This window comes from Sebastes umbrosus, chromosome 2 (assembly GCF_015220745.1).
Source record: "Sebastes umbrosus isolate fSebUmb1 chromosome 2, fSebUmb1.pri, whole genome shotgun sequence".
Lineage (NCBI taxonomy): Eukaryota > Metazoa > Chordata > Actinopteri > Perciformes > Sebastidae > Sebastes > Sebastes umbrosus.
In genome coordinates, this window is record NC_051270.1 from 33390590 (window position 1) to 33407028 (window position 16439).

General features: G+C 40.6%; 1 protein-coding gene across 8 annotated transcripts in view; it reads left to right on the plus strand.

Annotated features, from left to right (window-relative positions):
• Positions 1–16439, plus strand: part of myo9aa (myosin IXAa) — a 133917-nt gene that overhangs the window by 35521 nt on the left and 81957 nt on the right. The gene's annotated exons all lie outside the window — the stretch shown is intronic.

The window sequence follows — 16439 nt, forward strand, 5'->3', positions numbered from 1 at the left end:
CTGTGAGACTTTCGTTGAAATGTGAACGACTTGCGCTTCACATATTAATATATAAGTAAAGGTCGACCAATTAATCACGATTAACTTTGGACAATCATGGGATTAATTGTGATTAAATGTTTTATTCGATTGACAGCCCTACTTTATTATTATTAAAGTACTCATTTTAGTATAAAATAAACATCTGCTCCCGACCTCATCACCTCGGATCCTGTGTCAGATACTGTATATGTTGAGGCTTTTGATTTTGAGTTGGCTGCACAGAGATTCTTGAATTGAGACTTGTATGAAATGACTTGAGACTTGACTTGGATTTACCCCAAAAGACTGACAGCTCTTGCTCATAATGCTGCCTGGTTCACATTGTTTGTTAGCTGAATTATTACGTAAGAGGAGAACGATAACATCTGCAGATGTTCAGGTTATGTGTGGGCTAGTGCTTGCCTGTATGAATGAACTGATTCCTGCCACCTTACTCAACATGACTCGCTGTGAATGTGAGTTTCTGTTATACAACACTGCTTAGCCACAACTGTGTCTCTGGTTGTGTCTGCCCCCATACAGAGGTTTATTACACTTTCAGTCCAGCTGTGTGGAGATTAACAGAGGATCTCTCTATCTGCAAACGGCCAGTGGCCTATCAGCTCTTACAGTTCTTGTTTTTCTGATTACGGCCCTTTTTTTCCCTTCACAGTGGAAATATTGTCTCAAGGTAGAGCTTGTAGAGGCCCAGCCAGAGGTTGTGAAGGAAGCTGGTTGTTTTCATATCACTCAAGACATTCCACTCATATTATTTTCCTTCTTCAGGGACCTGTCACTTTAAAGCACGCCAGTCAAGGTTTTCTGACAAGTTCACAACTGCACATTGTTTTCTCATTTGTCTTCAACCGAATTCCTGACGGTTGCATAACACCCTCTGACTGTATGCACAATGCTGCCAGTCAGGAAGGCAAATACTGGTTGCTTATTGTATTTTATAAGAGGTTGTATCACTCACTGTCAAGTCACCTGACCACCTGCTGTTTATTCATGTACAAAGAGCAGGGCAGTGCTCACAGAAATGCATACATGCCTTCAGGTATTTCTTCATCTGGGTATGATTGTACAAATGTCTTCATAATCTACCCGCCAAATAATTTAACTTGACTTTATGGGCACTCTACCGGAGCTGATGTCAGTTTTAAATTGTTAATATCGCACTCCAAAAGCGAATTCATTTATTTCAGTTCCTCCCCTCGCAATAAAATAAAGATTCTCCCAGTGTTCCCAGTATCAATGTCAAGTTGAAACTGGCAGCACTGAAGCCAAGTTCAAAGGTAACCAGCAAGACGACAATCTTTGCAACAAGTAGCTCTCCGCTGCGTTTTATTGCCTTCGGTTTAGCAAACACAGCTCTCAGGAATGCCATTCACCGGTGTGTCTCCGGGGTTAATGTGTAAGCATATTGGGTTAATCCTCAACGAAGCAACACGAGTGAGTAGTTCTGAGTGCAGAGGAGCAGCCTTTAATTGTTTGCACAGTAAGATTGCGTATCTGCCCGCCGGTGATTGATGCCAACAGGCTGGAACGGCGGTGCTACTGCAGAGAGAGATAGAGATAGAGAAGAGGAGGGAGGAACGGCAGCCAACATTACCTCATAGCAATACTTCATTTTCATTTCCTCTTAGCTTTTCATTCAGGAGAGTAGAAGGAGGTATGATAAATATATTCTGTGGATTTCTTTATGTTTATTCATCTCCTTCTGTAATTGTGTGTAGTTATATTTCATCACAGGATGTTGTCAAGAAGTTTGTCCTGGTCAAAAGTACTGACCTCTACTGGAGTTAATGTTCTCACTTCTTAATGTAAAGAGCTTTGAGTTTAAACTTGACCTCTGACATGGATCATTGGTTTTCAAGAGCTGGGCCTCAGTTAACCTAAAGAGGAGCTCTACATCAACATCTGTTAGCAGGTGTGTGGGAGTAGTGCTGCACGGTATACCGATACTAAAAAGATATTTAAATACCCTTCCGTTAAAAACGGTACGATACCCTGTTTTATTAGTATCGGTACTTTAAGAATGAGTGAGAAGATGTGCGACAGCTGGGCAGCGTGTGTGTGCTTGAATTGCTCTGTTTAGAGGATGGCATTAGGACTGGGATCCCGCAGGAGCAGGCGGTTAAAACTTTGCTGCGGGTGGGAGCAAGCGGTCAAAAAATAAACTTTTTAATTAATAAAAAAATCTATTATAACTTTTCCTGATGTTTTATGTTTTTGCCGTGGTATCATTTCAGTATCGGTATCGAGATATTTAGGCAGGGTATCGTATCAAAGTCATAATTTTGGTATCGTGATAACACTGTTTGGGAGTTTGACGGCATATGTGCAAAAAAGTTATTTAAAGGCATTTTTGGCTCCAGAAGGAGCCGCACTATGTCTGCTAAATGGCCTCAAGGGATGTCACTTGAGTCGGTGTTAGTTGATACTACAAGTCTGAAAATGAATATAAATCAGTTGGTGTGGAGTTAGAAAGAAGTGAGTTTACCAGACCTCTGTAGCTTGCTCCTCATCTCTGCTTGAGGCTAGCGACTCCAAAAACTAAACTTTACAAGATTACATTTGAACACATCATGACAATGTTATAATATGCCTTTACCCAATACTAATTTTTACTGAATGGAGTTTGAATGCATCATAACACAACCGTCAGCTACGTTATATTAGATGTTAGATAGCACTGCCCACCGGCTGCTAACAGCTAACATTAACTAGCTCTCCTTCTGCCGATTTCAACACAGATTTGTTGTTCACAATGTGGCATTATCAGGAAAATGTTCTATCATCCCTGGGACGACGTTAGTCTCGAGCCCTGATTCATCGTCGTGTTTTCAGAATCTTGGCATCGACTTATAACCAAAGTCAAAGTCACTTGTAACCAGAAGAATCCGGTTTAGTTCGTATGTTCTCCAAATCCAGTATCACATCATGTGAGTGAGCCCCAGATTAATGACACTCTTCATCAGAATTTAGGGTCACATATTAGGCTGCTTTGAGTGTTATAAAAATAACTATGGAAAGTGTGTGGGAAGAAAGAAATGCTCAAAGAGGGCCAACAAGCTAATATTAGACTGAATTCAGTACTTGGTTGTGTTTTGGAGCACAGGTTTGTGGATTAGTGGAATCATATTTTTAGATTTTAAGACGGGTTCTGACAAGACATTATGAGGTAAAGCAGATCTTTTTCTGAATAGTTTATAAACCATTACTAATACATGACACTCAGTAAATTTCCATCAAAGGTTTGAGGATAATTTTATAGGTTGAATAGGTTTAGTTTCTTGCTGTGATTTGGGTTTAATTTAGTTTAAGAGATGTACAGCATTTTCCTTTTCTTGCCGCTTCCGGTTCACCAGTCAGATATGAAAGACCAGGACGGTGTTGAATCATCACCCTCAAGTCAACAATCCTTTAGCAGAGCAGACGGACGTTTCCTGCTGACTGTCAGTCGAGGCCAAACTCACCACGAAGCGTACAGCGTATAGAGATAGAGAGATAGAGAGATAGAGAGAGAGATAGAGAGAGGAGAGAGAGAGAGAGAGTTTTTTTTTTAAACTGTTGTCGTGAAAGGGGATATCACTTACAAGAGGTTTTGGTCTCTTTTGGAAACCCGCCAACAGCTGCAGCTAAGATCCTGACAAGCCCTGTCGCTCAAGTGCTTCAATTAATAAAACTCAGCTTGAAGGAGATGAAAACATAACCCATGTTGTGCTGGTTAGATAAACACAGCGAGTCGCAGTGTTTTGGTTGAACGTGGTTATTATTATAAATGAAGGCCATTAGAGAGGTGACAGGCTTCAATTGTGGGTTCATGTTTGAAGAGGAACAGACTGATTTTACTGATCCTACCTTCAACACCTGTGGACTTCAGTTGACCTGCAGAATGAAGACGAATACGTGACAAATCACCTGATGTTGGTTTAGCTCTTATCCGCTGTCTGTCATTCCTCACGTTGTTTCCTTCCTGCGTCAGATATGACTGAAATTGACATTACGGTTTAAATACCTGTGACTGCTGCACACTGGAATTTATTGTATGAAATACCAGCAGTTTGGCATCTTCTTTTGTCTCCATGCCAACATCGAGAAAGACTGACATTAGCTGTAAAGCGACAGATGACAGACAGCTATGAAGCAAAAGCTGTTGGTACAGTGTTGCTATTAACGCCCATTTGCTGTATGTTTCTCTGCTTGATCTCCATTTGTTCACCAGTGTTCATCAGTAATGATAGGTTAATGCAACAGATGTCTTCCCTTTGCTCAGTTCGCTACATAATACTCTACCTTTTCTCTCCTTTTTAGCTCTTTGTGTCATCTCTACAAAGACCAAACACGTGTTGGATTACAGATTTATAGATGAAAACTGTATCCTGGATAGTTTGGAGATGGATCATTGGTGTACTTTATTTAATTATTTGCAGTTTTCTTGCGTTACCTAGTCATCATCTGGTGTTTAACTACCACCCAGGCGTTGAATCCAGATGTCAGCCTGCAGGTTTTCAGGTGGCTACCTGACAGTTAAGAATGATTTAAAGCAGTCGGGGAATGAATGTCCTAAATAGGTATGATAATGCAAGATGTGTTTAAAATGCTACAGGATGGGGCGTCCTGGTAGCCGGATGGTTAACATAACTACAACGTCATACACCTCTTACTCTCTCCCCATGTTTCCTGTATATCTCTACAGTATCTGCAGGGCTCAACAATAAGGATTGCTTACTTCCCAGGGGCAAGTAAAGTGCCACGTCGGGCTAGTAAATCTAGCAATCGGGCAAGTGGTAAAAAAAAAAGAAACACATTGTTTTTTTCTGGAGCTGCTGATGGAAGTAGCTGAGGAGTGAACCATCTCGCTTCCTTCTCATCTCTTTTGAGAGTTGCACATGTGCAGTGCCGATCGGGCACGAATACTACAGTAACTAATTTAATATGTATGTCTTTATAGAATATAACAAATAAAGCTGCAACCATTAGTCGACTTGTCAATTATAATTGATTAATTGTTAACGTAATTTTTCATGCAGAAAATGCTGTTTTCAGCATTTAGTTTTATATCATATTAAACTGAATAGTTTTAGGTTTTGGACTGACAAAACAAGATATTTAAAGACATCACCTTCGAAAAACTGGGATGGACATTTTTCACTATTTTCCAAACGATTAATCGATTAATCTAGAAAATAATCGTCAGATTAATCGATAATGAAAATAATCGTTAGTTGCAGCCCAAATAACAAATTAGGATTTGGATTCACGTTGTTTTATGGTACCAATACAGGGCAGTATAATGCTTTATATAATGCTTTACTATTTTAAGAAGGTTCTGGTTTAATGTTATTGTCGACACTAATGAAAACAAACACCGCTCAGAGGAAGCGCTGTCATTTGTTTTAACATGTGAGTCAAGTGACGGCTTAATATGAGCTCAGCTGTCTTCGGTTCCCCCCCCCGGGGTCCGGAGAGAGAGTCTGAGGTTACCTCACGCCGCTCACTCTGACGATGCATCATCAGGATCTGCTTTCCAAGACCAGGAAGGAGGCGTCACAGGGCATTAGTGCAGGAGCACCGCTACAGTAATGTGTGTGTGTGTGTTAGTGGGATGTTTCAGGGGACTTCAATGCTCCTGAGCTGCAAGGCACGGTCGCTGTAGCCATCAAAGGATGGACCCACTTTCATGTTCACACACACATAAATTCACAGTCAGACACAGAGACCTGAATGCTTTCAATCATTACACTTATTTCATGGCGACGTGAATACAGACACGCTGAACATCGGCTTTTAGGAAAATGAATGGCCTCCGCTGTCATTGTGACACTTTAACCTGCATTAATCATTGAAAATGACCACTCCATTAAATGCAAAAATGACCCACAATACTAAACACATCACATAAAATGAACTAAAAACTTGATTGACAGAAAATGAATCTACCTTAATTTAGATATATTTTGATAATCATTTAATTGCTAAATTATGTAAATGTAAGTATTTGCTGCTTTTCCTTTTCTTATACCACAGTAAACGGAGTATTTTTGAAACAATAAAAGCTATCTGAAGATTACCTTGGGCTCTGAGAAGTGGTGTTGGGACTTTTCACTATTTTCTGACATTTTATAGACCAGACAATTAATCGTGTAATCATACTTAATTGATAATAAGTTAACACATAACTCTCCAACTCTATTAAACCTTTTGGCGTCTTTTAGCTCATTGTTTTGCTTGTACAACTTACATATACTGTAGTTATGTCTTAGAAGTTCTCTTCAACCCCCATAGGCAGCTGTTTCCAGTTGATAAGCTCTGATAGACCCCATCTGCACGGCATCTTTTAGCCTAACACCAAACAACAGACAGACAAAGCTGGTGAAGAAAGACAAAGTTCCAGCAGCTAAATACCCAGATATTGTTCTCAGGAGTTGGTGGAGACCGAAACACAGCTTTAAGGAGAGTTAATGTTGGACTTAAATTCATGATAGCCGTGTTTCCACTGCATGGTACGCTCTGCTCAACTTGACTCACTTTTGGTACCAGGTCCTTTTCTCTTTGCCGTGTTTCCACTGCGAATGGTGCCACCTCAGTTCAGGCGGGATACTAAGCTGATCGCCGTAGTAACGGCGCGTGAAACTACCGTGACATCATCTTAAATGGGGCACTCGCTGAATCATTTCAACTGCAACCAAACAGAAGATCTGCACTTTGTCAATTGTACAGTGTAGTTTTGTGAGCTGCCAATTTTTTTAATCTGGGTAGAGTGAATTATAAATGTCAGTCGTTATTGACGGCAGTTTGGCTGTTTAAAAAATGATGGCTTGTGCAGGCTGTCCCGTGTCGCGCTCCAGACCAATCAGTAGTCTGCAGTGTTTTCACTCCACCTTCTAGTATCGACTCAGCTCTCTTGGAACCTCGACCGAGGTGGTACCGAGAATGGAGTGGTTCTATTCGTACCATGCACACATTTTGCTAATGGAAACACAAAAAGAACCGCTCTCATGTGTAACAAACTGAACTGAACTGGACTGCTTAGTGGAAATGTGGCTTAAGATGTTGTCATCAACCACCATAGCAGCTGTTTCCAGTTAGAAAGCTCTGATAGACGCCATCCATACGCCATCTTTTAGCCCAGCACCAAACAACAGACAAAGGTAGTGAAGAAAGACAAACATCCAGCAGCTAAATACCCAGATATTTATCTCAGGAGTTGGTGGAGAACAAAACACAGCTTTAACGACTTGACTTACGTTTGACTTATGTTCATGATGTGTCTAGAAACTTCACTTTGTGTCTGCCGTTTTTTTTGCTGTTTGTATGTTTCCCCACCCTGTGATGGCCAAAAAGTTCTATCAAAAGTTTGAGGTTTGTTTTCTTTATGATGCAACATTTCATACAACATGTCAGACATCACAAGCCTTTAATAAAGCAACTCTTGGAGTTCTTTGTTAATGTGCAACGTATCTGAATCCCACCTGCTAGATGCGTTTGTTTTTTCTGTACCTACACGCATTGATGATTTGCACATGTGAAGGTCCTGCAGGCCTCGTTGGCCCCGGTGAGCTCTGGAGCTCCTGTTGTGCTCCTCCGTCGTTCCCGGCCAACAGAAACACTCCCAGTGTGAGTCAGAGTCAACCCAGGTCAGCTGCTTCACCTCTCAGCATCTCCTTCACTGCTGCTACCTCAATACACTCAGACACAGAAATGCACATGCACATTTGCACTTGTAATACCATCTTCCCAGAGCCCCCCACTAACACTGAGGAGGATTAGTGTGTATTACTAGGATCTCCCCCTACTGGGCGGGGTCCAGCCAGATTTACTGTGCCCTGAAAGTGTTGTTTTCATCAGGCCTGGAAAAAAAACCCTGAGATGAGAGAGAGACGGGGAATGATTGAGCACCGCTCATGTGCAGTGTCCTTTCTGTTGAGTGTAAAGTTACAGTGCTGTGTGTTTTATAGAGGTGAAATCAGGGTAAAGAGTGTAATACTGGACTACAGGCTGCGTTCCCTGGTTGAGTAACATGTAAAGGTGCCTGGTTATCTGCACTGGACTCTAGTTGAAGAGTAAAAAAACACACAGCAGCAACTTACACAAGCAGTTCACCACAGACTTGTTTGTGTAGCAGCTTGAGGTTAGCGGCGTTGTCGTAGAATAGATTTACACTAGTTTTTGAGCGACTACCCTCCTCACCATGGTATGAGGATTACATAACATCCAGCCATATGTTTGTTTGCTCAGAGTTGTACCAGATGATCGGGGGAAGGCTGATCCGTCAGGGACACTAGTGGTAGAATCATATTCACAGACATCTTCATTTAACTGTTATTATCTCTTTTATGTATTATCTTCTGCAAACCAAAAATGCATCACATTTGAGAACCTGGAATCGTCAAACGTTTGGTATTTTTGCTTGAAAAATGAATAAATAAACATTTAATTGATGATCAAAACGGTTGCAGTTCTTTTGATCGACTAATCGTCGCAGCTCTAGTTTTCAAATATTTGCTTAAGAAAAGTATATATCTTCTGTTATGGAACCATGATTGACGACATTGCAGCAAAAAATCAGCTTTGGATGTTTTGAATGGCATTTAAATGTTAATTGAATTAATTCCCACAACATTAATGTCACATTAAAGCAGTGACTTGCATTCTTTAAAGCTCTTCGGTTCATGTTGATAAAATCTTCCTTCATCTTGTTTCATCTGGTCAGATTTAAGAAATGAGAACCCACAAACAACAACTGCACACTTTGTAATGTTACAGCTAATGACATTTAGCTCAGCTGAAAGATGAAGAATGCCAACAACAACTCCAGCTGTTACTTTTCACCGATAGTTTATCTCTCCAACGTGGTGCCAAGCTCTTATTCTCCTTGTGAAACTGTATCCATGAGGACTGGTACCTCTGGCTGGGGAAGAGGAGTACAAACTGTTCCTGCTCTGTCAACTATGGAGCAGAGGCTGGTGTTGATGCAGCTTCTCGCTCCGACCGTAGCAGCTGGAGGTCAGAGGTTACACAGAGATTTGGTGGAGCCACATCAGAGTGATTTGTTTGATTTCTTAGCCGAGTGTAGTTTGTGTTGTGTAGCAGGTCAAAACAAACTTTAATTAAACTTCCCTCCGTCCTCCAGTTGGATCTTTCACAGGTAAAGTGGTCAAAGAAGTTATTTTAACTTGCATATCGCATTCCTCGTCATAGTCTTCACGGTTACAGTACATCTGTATACAGCTGAAACAATTCATCATTAGAGCTGCAACGATTAATCACCAACTATTTTGATAATTGGTTATTCGCTATATGAGTAATTTTTTTAAGAAAAAGTCTAAATTCTCTGATTCCAGCATCTTAAATGTGAATATTTTCTGGTTTCTTGGTTTCTTTATTTATAGACCAAACAACTAATCGATTAATCGAGAAAATGTTCAACAGATTAATTTACAATAAAAGTAATCGTTAATTGCAGCCCTAAAACTATTTTGAAAATCAAATTATCGTTTCATTCATTTTTCAAGTAAAAATAGTGAAAAAAATGCCAAACATTCTGTTTCCAGCTCCTCAGACTAGAGCATTTTCAGTTTTTCTTTGCCATTTATCATTATAAACTGAATATCTGTGATACGATACACTAAAAGATTTATTAATTAATTGAAAAAGAAATCTGCAGATTAATCGCTAATTAAAATAATCTCTTAGTTGCAGCCCTACATCTGTACAGAAATGTTTTATCTGCAGATTTTTATGGCCAATATAGTACCATTTCTTACAGGATGTGTAGGCTTGTCTGTTGTGTCTCTCATTATGCGTTTTGAGCCAACTAGTCGGTCGTCAGCAGACAACCGACAATGTGCCTGTTTGTGTCCCCTCACAGGCTCTTTATTTATGCTGTCGGGGTACGCCAGAGTCTGCAGGTGCCTCGTCAGCATCGCACGCACGCACACACCACAGTCAGCACTTGCTGTCGCACTCGACCAGCTGCCCTACTGCCTCAACTACACCTGCACCAGCGACAGAAACGGCTTTATTCTGTATGAAGTCCGGTCACAGAGGAGTTACTCTCTTCTTTGTAGTCTTTAAACTAAATTACTCTGGGGCACATCTGTGTTGTCAGTGTCTTCAATCATGGCTTTAAGTTTTTTTAATAAAAGTCTGACCAGTTTATATATTCAGTCATGAAGAACTGGAACAGTTAGCCGAATCAGAAACTATTTTAATAATCAATTCATCATTTCAAGTCATTTTTCTCAGCAAAAATGCTAAATTTTACAGGCTCCAGCTTCTCAAATGTGAAATATTTCCTGGTTTTCTTTGTCATCTGTGATAGTAAACAGAATATTTTTGCGTTTTGAACTGTTGCTCAGATAAAAGACGACACTGATATATGTCACTTTGGCTTTGGGTAATCATGATGATGGACATTTGTCAGAATATTTTTTGACATTTTAATTGATTTTAATTGAAACTAGAATTACCGCCTCACAGTTGTATGTCTCCGCCAACCAGTCAAGTTGCAGTTAACATCCATGTCTGTCGAAAATGTCAGCACTTCATCATTTTATCCTGTTACACATTTGTGTGAAATTGTCATAATTAGCATTAGAATTCTTGAGTTATGGCCAAAAATGTGTTTTGTGAGGTCAGAGTGACTTTTGACCTACAAAATCTAATCAGTTCATTCTTGAGTCCAAATAGAAGTTTGTGCCAACTTTAAAGAAATTCCTTCCAGGAGCTATCACATTCACAAGAATGGTACGGACGACCCGAAAAAATAATAAAAATAACCGGCAGAATAATTGATAGTGAAAATAATTGTGAGCCAGCAGTCATCACAGTCATTGTAATTCAGGAAATACATTCCTGGAAGTAGCAAAAAAAGTTGAATCTCCTGTTTCCCTTAGATGATAAACACACACTGATATACACACACACACACACACACACACACACACACACACACACACACTCTCTTCTGTTGCCGTGACTTTGTTCATCTGCAGCTGGCCAGATATTGTCCTCCTTCCTAGAAACTCTCCTCTGATTTTGTGAAGGAGCGGATGTTCGGGACTTGTTTTAAAAACTCTCCCCATCTGCTCTCCTTCTAGAGGAGTGGCAACAGAAAGAAAACTGTCCACAAAGTCTCCTTTGATGCTGTTTTACAGAAACTGTCTTCCACTTTGCAGTCATACATTTTTCAAATTCAGTAAAAGATCTGAAGGACAATCTACAAACGGTAATTATAAAAACATTTTGACTCAAATCTGAAACCACCTCTCGCCCTGCTTCGAGAGCTCACAGTCAGATTTTCCGTCCTCATGATTTTGAGTATCAATAAAGTCTGTTACATAAACGCTGACAACACGCCCTCCACTCCTCACTGGAGTTACATAAATCCTCGCAGGTGACCTCTCTCTGCTGAGAGGTTCTCATGTGGTGTGAGTGGTTTTGTGGTCATCTTGTGGTTCCCATATGTCCAGATGTGCAGTAATAAAACCAAGTGTGAAAAGAGCACACATCTGGAAGGGAGCAGAAAACATGAGGGATGTCACCCCCGGTCGGAGCAGGAAGTCGCTGATGGAAAGATCATCCCGGGCCGGCTATGTGCTGCTCTGGATATTTTCCGGTAGTTTGTCTTGGATTTGTTGGTGAGGAAAGTTAGATTACAGGACAGGTGGTCATTTCTTCTGGACATGGAAGTGTTAGCGAAGATAAGATTTGACTTTTGTTCCCCTGATACGTTATCACTGCAGGAAATGAAAAGCAATTATGAAGTGCCGTTATCGTCTTCCGTATTCTATTCCTTTCCTCCTCTGTTGGCCCATAACTACAACAGCGCTGTGTCTATCTCCACTGACCCATCCCAGTCAGAAGATAAGTGTCGCTGCTAAGAATACATCTTTGTACTCTCTGGGAAAGTTGCTTGTTATAATGTGATTGACTCATTAACTGTCCAGAAGAATGGCTCTGAAGAGGCGCTGCGGTGCGTTTTAGTCAGTGTGGAGATGCGGTTCCCTTCTAGCATAAAGTTTTTAACAGCCGGCGACTTCCTCACATCACCCCTTCAGTCATTAGAGGACCATGACAGGATTATGTTCTACGTATAGCGGCATTTATTGTTGTACACTCAGTCCTCATTACTCTTTTTTCATAATGCAAATAACGTTAGATTTTCTCAAATTTAACAGAATAAAACCGATAGATCTGCAAACCAAATAGCTCCTGTTAGAAGGATTTTTTATTATGCTGTAACGTTTTGAGCACCAGGCTCCTCCTCAGACTTATGATAAGTGCAGAGAGTCGCCATCTTTCTCAAATTCTCAGGCTCTTTGGGTAAATTAGCTTCGCTTGATAACCCTAATGTGACACTCACTGTCCATAGAGCCTCGATTCGGATAAGGAAAAACTCCCCCAAACAAACCTTTAACAGGGGAGAATAGAGAAAACCTCAGGAAGAGCAACAGAGGAGGGATCCCTCTAACAGGACGGACAGATATGCAATAGACGTTGTGTGCACAGAATAGACAAAAATGATAAAATTACAGTATGGACAATCAGGATGACAACATTATAGATTCAATTACAGTGGAAATCAATAGAAAAACAAAACAAAACAAAACAAAACAAAATGAATAAAGAGATGTTAGGTCTGGTACAATGCTGCACAACACGCTGACGTAAAGTCCATAAGTTGTCCATAAAGGTGCCAAAAAGAGGTGCTGATCCAAGGAGCTGTAGTAAGAACTAGACCTGCAACGAATAGTCGTTTTTTGTAATTTTTTTAAGAGTCCAAATTCTCTGATTCCAGCTTCTTAAATGTGAATATTTTCTGGTTTCTTTCCTCCTCTATGACAGTAAACTGAATATCTTTGAGTTGTGGACAAAACAAGACATATGAGGACGTCATCTTGGGCTTTGGGAAACACATTTTTTCACAATTTTTCTAACATTTTATAAACCAAACAACTAATCCAATAAGTAATCAACGGATTCATCGAAAATTAAAATAATTGTTAGTAGCAGCCCTAGTATGAACACACAGGTTTAGTGTTCATATTTCTCCTTTCTTTGCAAACTTGAGATAATCTTGCAGTGTTTATATCGATAACATCCACGTCACTGACTCATGGTGACAACTCGTTCACATGGCCACGGCGATGCGCCTCTTGTGACTGGACCGGAGTGAACACACACAAACTAATGAATGGGAGCATGCACACACAGGTGGCTTGCAGTTAAGGAAATATAAATAGCTACTTTTGGATTATTTTAGCCTGTAGTTTGGTCTGGATCCAGAGTTTGGGTTCAGACTTTCAGACCTTCACCTGGCTGATACCAGGCTTTAACCTGGTGGTGGTCTCTTTGATCGTCAGGGTGATTTCACATTTTCTAATGGTTGTGATCGATCAATAACAGAGATGATGAAATTAAATATATAGTATATCTTAAAGATACACTGTGGAGCTTTTGTCAATGAGTTTCTGTCTCTTGTTCCTCTAGCATTTATACAAGTACTGTATACTGTACATGCACAAGCAAGCGGGTGATGTGACACACATCCCTACCGACTGCAGCAGGCGCTAATCTTATACAATATTCCATTATTATATCACACTATTCCACTGGTTGCAAGACCGCAAGCCAAAATAAACAAAGCTCGTTTGAAACTATTCAAAAAACGTACTTTGCAACTGCTTTAATGGGAGGGAACTGAATTCAACATGTCTGTTAAGCTTTAAGGACACACACAGTGGATGTAAACTTGACTGTGTTTGTTTACAAGAAAACACCACAGGGTACCTTCAGAGTACAACTCTGTGAGGAGCGCAGTGAGGTCATTTAGTAGCTCGCATAGCAACTACATTGAAGTGAGCTGAGGTCAAAGAATGGGTTAGGCCAGCTTTTTGGATTAGATCACTAACCACTCCAGACATTGTATAACATCGAATTTCCCCATTTGTCTTATTTAGGTTATTTGACTACTTAAAGACAGATAAAATGCATTTACAGTATGTGTGTGACTCATCTGTGTGTGATGTACAACAGAGGACCTGAGGGGGGACGGATATTCTAGGACTGGCACGGGATTGGACAGAGTCCCACTGTTTATGTCTCTCAGATCTAACTAATTGGATTGACCTCCTTTCTGCTCGCCCCACGTGGCGTAGCTTTAGTGTATTGATTGTGCTAAGTTACTCCCCTCACCTGGCTGCATTGTGTTGCCTTAGCGCTAGCTCCTAGCGCTGGCCGGCTAATGCCTGACATGTGGCCTACATATAGGCGTGTTGCTGATGAGACCACCTGTTCAGACTGTTGATCCAACATGGCTGACTGTGTGGACGGAGATTTACGAACATGACCTGTGTGTTGGCTAATGACAGAGAGGTCACTGCACACACACACACACACACACACACACACACACACTTATATATATACGCTTATATACTTCAGTGGGTGCATGCACAGTATTTGTAAAGAAAAAAGAGAGCGCTTTGGACAAAACAATAAGCTAGTGCAGTTAACAGTCAGTATGATGAGAGGAAGAGTAAGTATAGATCTTTTAAAGGTGTTTAGGAGGTAAATACTTTGGTTACAATGTGTATGTAAACCTGCATGTGAAGGACAGAAGGATAAAATCATTTTGAAAAAGAAAAATAGGGTGGAAAAAGAAAAGAGAAATTACAAACCATCACTATTTAGTGACTTCCAAATTAGTTTTATTCTGATAAACTGAAGATTAAAGGGACCGTCCACCCGAAAATCACAAATACACATTTTTCCTCTTATCTGTAGTGCTATTTATGAGTTGGTCTTCTCTACCAAAATACATCCGCCATCAACGTATTCTCATATACTGTATCTTCCGAAAAAGTTATTTCCCTACGAATGTCCAGCAACACCTGTCAATGTCCAGCTCGGAACATACATACAGTCGTTTCAAAATAATCTTCCATCTTCACAGGAAACAACTTGTTTAGGTTTAGGCAACAAAACTGCTTAGTTAGGTTTAGGAAAAGGTCGTGGTTTGGGTTAAGATAACTCCGAAAGTGGCGTAACTTAAGTACTTAAGTCACGTAACTTAAGTACTTAAGTTACGTGACAAATAAATCAACGTTAACTTCTGGTTTCACATGGGACACGAGCATCGGTCTCCTGGGCGAAAGTCTGGTATTTTTAGACCCACCCATCCACCCCAACGTCCTCCTGACGCGCCGTTTGCCGCTCTTTATACTTCCTGGTTCAAGACTACATGGATTACATACAAATTGATTTCATGGGATATATATATACGAATTACAGTGCATTACTTTTTGTAGATATAGCTACAAACAGTGTATGAGACCAGCCTGCTGCCGACTTGATCATCGCGCATCGAAGGAAGCGTGCATCTACTCATGGACGAGAGGAACATTAAACATTAATGGCGTCCTCCTCGGCTGAGCTGTAACGTTAGCTAGCAATGCCGTGTTCACAACTCGTTTCCGCTGCCCCATGTTGGCCAAAAATAAATCAGTTATTGCAGGTTTAAATTATGAAAGATTTGTACGACCCCGATGAGGCAAACAGCTGTAATCAAAGAATTCCAGTTTCCTTCCAGGATCCGTCTCGTTCTTTAAGCTCACAGCTGTTGCTCTCTGGTATTTCTCGATGAACAGATAAACGAATTCATGACCTCCATTACCGAGTGCACAGGCAGCTAAAACTCAAACAGCGCTGACAGTGTCGGGTACACAGCTCGGATTTATACGTTTCTGGACGTAGTGATACTCGACATCCAGCCAAGCCCTCGAAGTTGAGGCAAATATTTACAAACTCATCTTGACACGTTTAATGGTTGCTGTCGACCTCAAATAAATGAATTTTGGAGCGAGCATGAATGTATTTTAATATGCGGTGAGATGATTTGTGGATGATTACATATTAGGAATGCTACAGGACCGGATCCTTGCATCCATCAAGTCGGCTCATGAGTTGTGACTCAATAACTGTAACCTTTCAGCTGTGTGAAATATACTCGACTTTATTTAAATAACCCAAACCTGTTTAAGTATACTCTTTGTTTCTAATTTCCCACAAAGCTTCAGCAGAACCGGTTCTACTGTCCTAACATGTAATCGATCCTTCTCGTGTTTCTCTTGTGCTGTAATCGTCCCGTGTGCTTTCAGCTCGCTGTGATAACTTGAGTAACTGGGAAAGCGGAGGCCCGGCCCGGCAGTGACTGATCTGTAATAACAATTAGCAGCAGCTTTGCACTGTTAGTGTGAGGACACTGTTGAGATTATAAATACTTGGAAGAGAGTGAGGTTTATATTTCTGTGGCCGAGTGAGTAATCCACTCTGTCCTGCAGAGTAATGCCTGGAGACATTTTCATCGTCAGTACGCAGCTTTTACCGTGTGACTATTTTGTCAGTGT